The sequence below is a fragment of the Ptychodera flava genome, chromosome 2 (assembly GCF_041260155.1).
Source record: "Ptychodera flava strain L36383 chromosome 2, AS_Pfla_20210202, whole genome shotgun sequence".
Taxonomy (NCBI): domain Eukaryota; kingdom Metazoa; phylum Hemichordata; class Enteropneusta; family Ptychoderidae; genus Ptychodera; species Ptychodera flava.
In genome coordinates, this window is record NC_091929.1 from 3,690,072 (window position 1) to 3,696,071 (window position 6,000).

Genomic DNA, 6,000 nt, shown 5'->3' on the forward strand with positions numbered 1-6,000 from the left:
TGGGAATTTTGTATGCCTCTGTCTCTCGTTCGCTTACTTGAAGATCGTGTTTTGAGGCGGACTGACGACAAGGTTTGGCCTGGCATTTCTAGATGGATTTCTCCTTTTCTCAACCATCTCATACCGAATAATGTCTTGGACTTTGTGAGCTTCTGTGTGGTGTTGATAAAAATGGTTTTGTACGATTTCTGCTAATCAACGGACTTCGTTAAGTATGAGTAACTGTCACTGGTGAATAGCCTCTTCAAACCCGATTCCCTGTCAGCAGGTCCAAAATCACTATCGACAACAGTGAGTATGGGGCAAACCATGGTGCATAAAGGGTTACATTTGAAATTAAATTTTTGTTCACGTAATTAATTCCTAGCTATTTAAAAACAGAACAGCAGAAAGTTCTATTTTTTATGTTTTCAATAAACCGTATTTATGATGTACTCACCTTGAGAGAATCTGCCCTCACTTGTAAAACCCTGGAATTTCTTCAGTTCTGCCAAAAGTTCATTTAGCTGTCATCAATAAGAGATTCGAAAACTATGGGAATTTTGTATGCCTCTGTCTCTCGTTCGCTTACTTGAAGATCGTGTATGAGGCGGACTGACGACAAGGTTTGGCCTGGCATTTCTAGATGGATTTCTCCTTTTCCCAACCATCTCATACCGAAATAATGTCTTGGACTTTGTGAGCTTCTGTGTTGTGTTGATAAAAATGGGTTTGTACGATGTACGATTTCTGCTAATCAACGGACTTCGTTAAGTATGAGTAACTGTCACTGGTGAATAGCCTCTTCAAACCCGATTACCTGTCAGCAGGTCCAAAATCATTATGGCAACAGTGAGTATGGGGCAAACCATGGTGCATAAAGGGTTACATTTCAAATTAAATTTTGTTCACGTAATTAATTCCTAGCTATTTAAAAACAGAACAGCAGAAAGTTCTATTTTTATGTTTTCAATAAACCGTATTTATGATGTACTCAGCTTGAGAGAATCTGCCCTCACTTGTAAAACCCTGGAATTTTCTTCAGTTCTGCCAAAAGTTCATTTAGCTGTAATCAATAAGAGATTCGAAAACTATGGGAATTTTGTATGCCTCTGTCTCTCGTTCGCTTACTTGAAGATCGTGTTTGAGGTGGACTGACGACAAGGTTTGGCCTGGCATTTTTAGCTGGATTTCTCCTTTTTTCTCAACCATCTCATACCGAAATAATGTCTTGGACTTTGTGAGCTTCTGTGTGGTGTTGATAAAAATGGGTTTGTACGAGTTCTGCTCATCAACGGACTTCGTTAAGTATGAGTAACTGTCACTGGTGAATCAAACCCGATTCCCTGTCAGCAGGTCCAAAATCACTATCGACAACAGTGAGTATGGGGCAAACCATGGTGCATAAAGGGTTACATTTGAAATTAAATTTTTGTTCACGTAATTAATTCCTAGCTATTTAAAAACAGAACAGCATAAAGTTCTATTTTTTATGTTTTCGATAAACCGTATTTATGATGTACTCACCTTGAGAGAATCTGCCCTCACTTGTAAAACCCTGGAATTTTCTTCAGTTCTGCCAAAAGTTCATTTAGCTGTAATCAATAAGAGATTCGAAATCTATGGGAATTTTCTATGCCTCTGTCTCTCGTTCGCTTACTATAAGATCGTGTTTGAGGCGGACTGACGACAAGGTTTGGCCTGGCATTTCTAGATGGATTTCTCCTTTTCTCAACCATCTCATACCGAAATAATGTCTTGGACTTTGTGAGCTTCTGTGTGGTGTTGATAAAAATGGGTTTGTACGATTTCTGCTAATCAACGGACTTCGTTAAGTATGAGTAACTGTCACTGGTGAATAGCCTCTTCAAACCCGATTCCCTGTCAGCAGGTCCAAAATCACTATCGACAACAGTGAGTATGGGACAAACCATGGTGCATAAAGGGTTACATTTGAAATTAAATTTTTGTTCACGTAATTAATTCCTAGCTATTTAAAAACAGAACAGCAGAAAGTTCTATTTTTTATGTTTTCAATAAACCGTATTTATGAAGTTCTCACCTTGGGAGAATCTGCCTTCACTGATAAAACCCTGGAATTTTCTTCAGTTCTGCCAAAAGTTCATTTAGCTGTAATCAATAAGAGATTCGAAAACTATGGGAATTTTGTATGCCTCTGTCTCTCGTTCGCTTACTTGAAGATCGTGTTTGAGGCGGACTGACGACAAGGTTTGGCCTGGCATTTCTAGATGGATTTCTCCTTTTCTCAACCATCTCATACCGAAATAATGTCTTGGACTTTGTGAGCTTCTGTGTGGTGTTGATAAAAATGGGTTTGTACGATTTCTGCTAATCAACGGACTTCGTTAAGTATGAGTAACTGTCACTGGTGAATAGCCTCTTCAAACCCGATTCCCTGTCAGCAGGTCCAAAATCACTATCGACAACAGTGAGTATGGGGCAAACCATGGTGCATAAAGGGTTACATTTGAAATTAAATTTTTGTTCACGTAATTAATTCCTATCTATTTAAAAACAGAACAGCAGAAAGTTCTATTTTTTATGTTTTCGATAAACCGTATTTATGATGTACTCACCTTGAGAGAATCTGCCCTCACTTGTAAAACCCTGGAATTTTCTTCAGTTCTGCCAAAAGTTCATTTAGCTGTAATCAATAAGAGATTCGAAAACTATGGGAATTTTGTATGCCTCTGTCTCTCGTTCGCTTACTTGAAGATCGTGTTTGAGGCGGACTGACGACAAGGTTTGGCCTGGCATTTCTAGATGGATTTCTCCTTTTCTCAACCATCTCATACCGAAATAATGTCTTGGACTTTGTGAGCTTCTGTGTGGTGTTGATAAAAATGGGTTTGTACGATTTCTGCTAATCAACGGACTTCGTTAAGTATGAGTAACTGTCACTGGTGAATAGCCTCTTCAAACCCGATTCCCTGTCAGCAGGTCCAAATCTCTATCGACAACAGTGAGTATGGGGCAAACCATGGTGCATAAAGGGTTACATTTGAAATTAAATTTTTGTTCACGTAATTAATTCCTAGCTATTTAAAAACAGAACAGCAGAAAGTTCTATTTTTTATGTTTTCAATAAACCGTATTTATGATGTACTCACCTTGAGAGAATCTGCCCTCACTTGTAAAACCCTGGAATTTTCTTCAGTTCTGCCAAAAGTTCATTTAGCTGTAATCAATAAGAGATTCGAAAACTATGGGAATTTTGTATGCCTCTGTCTCTCGTTCGCTTACTTGAAGATCGTGTTTGAGGCGGACTGACGACAAGGTTTGGCCTGGCATTTCTAGATGGATTTCTCCTTTTCTCAACCATCTCATACCGAAATAATGTCTTGGACTTTGTGAGCTTCTGTGTGGTGTTGATAAAAATGGGTTTGTACGATTTCTGCTAATCAACGGACTTCGTTAAGTATGAGTAACTGTCACTGGTGAATATCTCTTCAAACCCGATTCCCTGTCAGCAGGTCCAAAATCACTATCGACAACAGTGAGTATGGGGCAAACCATGGTGCATAAAGGGTTACATTTGAAATTAAATTTTTGTTCACGTAATTAATTCCTAGCTATTTAAAAACAGAACAGCAGAAAAATTAAAAATATTAATTTTTAATTTTTCGCTCTTATTGAATAACAACAGCTTTCTAGGGGGTCAAAATATGACAAGGTGATAGGTCACATGTATTTCTAAGAGACTGGGTCAAAAATTAGGTAAAAGCGCAATTTCAACAATGACAGGCGATGTTAAATACATGCGCTACAAAATAACCCATTTGCGGCAGGCTGGAGTTAAATCTGCGCAGAAAAGTTCTAAAGCGCGTGCGCGTCCAAATTCGTCGCCCTTTACCTTTATTGGCAAATTTCAACTTTATTCATTTCTTTATACCAAAACAAAGGTGTCTGTAAATTCGCTGATCCGTAAAGCAAAAGAAGTAATGTGTGTAGAAAAAAAAATAATTAGAGAAAAGACCTTCAAAGAAAAGGGGGATTTTTTTTTTACTCCAATAATGTTATATTAACTCGTACTTTTTGTTTTTCCCTTTTGTTTTTCCTTTCTTTTTGTCCTGTGGCTTTTCTTGCTTCTGTAGGTTTTCCTTTTCTTGTGAATTTGTTTGTGTGTAATAAAAAAAAATTATAAAAAAAAAGATTCCTGTGACAACCAGCAAGTTGCAATTTTTAACAATGACATTACATTTTATGCATTCATAGGGGAACTGAAACCGGTTACAGCAATACATGTCTTGCAGTTCGTATTCATTAGTGGTGGTGGCTTCCAATATCCGGTCGCTCACTTTCCTACTAGAGAATGTCCACCTGCAATACTTCATGGAGTTTTTTGGGAAGATGTCAGGCTACTTCTTAAAGCAGGATTCCAGTAAGTACTTAACTACGTATACTATACTTGTAAAAACATATTAACATAACACAAGCTTTATACTTCTTCATTTTATTTATGCCAATGCTTCAACTGATGATATCAGGATCATCTGAGACAGAAATCAATTTATACATGACTGACCTACTATTATACTGAACATACTGAGATTATTACAATGCACATAGTGCACTAAAATATGATAATAAATGAGACTAGAATGCTATCTCACAGTCTGGACTAAATAAGCTTCCGCTTCTCCCTCATGTATTTGTTTACACATGTTTGATGATTTTCAGTCACAATACGGAACTGAGTTGAAATTTACAATTTTCAACTACCATCCGACTAAAATGCTCTACATTTTGTTTGATTGTAATGTATGTAATATCTAATGAGTTATGCTTCACAATTATTTAAAAAAATGTGTTGCATCCTGATGAGACCATATCACTTTGGCATTTTATTGGTCAATTACAATTACATGGGGTGCATACATAAATACACAAAACTGTTTTTTTCATAAGCAACCTATCAGCACTGTGATGAGATATTTCCCCTTTATAAAAATGTCCATATCTAAATTTAAATAATTTCATAGCTTGTTTCTACATGGTCTATTTGTCTTTGGTCTCCAGAAACATGTTTTAGGGAATAACTTATTGGGGAATGATACCCAGTAACTCTGTGTTCATAAATTAAAATCTATGAAATATTGGTGTGAAATCCGTCTTTGTTATTCACTTTCACTTAGTGATAGCATGATGGAGCCTTTTTAATATCATTTGGTAATAGGTGGAAGTGACGTAAGAGTCTAGCGAATAAACAGTTTGTTATACACACTGCACTGACGCTTATTGGTCTTCCCAAGCAAGGCTATTGTACACGCTAGGCTCTTACGGGTACCTCACTTCCACCTTATAACCGAAGGTTTTTAAAGGCGTCATTGCACTATCACTAAATGAAAGTGAATAAAACAATGCAGATTTTGCACCAGTTTTTCATAGATGTTTTATTGGTGAACACCGGATCACTGGGAAATCTTCATCTTTGAAACCCTTCAGAGTAACATGTATGCCATTATTCTGTTCAATGATCAATATATGTGTACATGTGTTGAGTCATGATTGCCCTCAATAAGTTTCTTAAAGGGACAAAATCGTCCAACTTTTGAATATTTTTACCCAATCACTTTTCTAATTGAATAATTATATATAATCCCATGGTATTTTTCTCTGTTTGACGTCATCGTATACGAGTGTTTTTCGCGGAGCCGTACAACTTCGAGCCGAAGGCGAGAAGTTGTGCGGCTCCGCGAAAAACACGAGTATACGATGACGTCAAACAGAGAAAAAATACCATGGGATTATATATTTATCACATGAACAGTCTTCTTATTTTTCTTTGATGTGGATGGATCAAAATTATTTTAACAAATTGCATGATTTTTATCGCGATTTTGTGTTTTATTTACGCGGATTACTTTCATTTAACGAGTAAAGCGGCCCGTCACCCAGGAGATGTGCAAATGTTTACAGGTATACTTTAATTCATAAATCCGATTAAGCTGAAATTTCGCTACAGCGAAAGGTATCTCCACCAATCAGACATCCGGATTC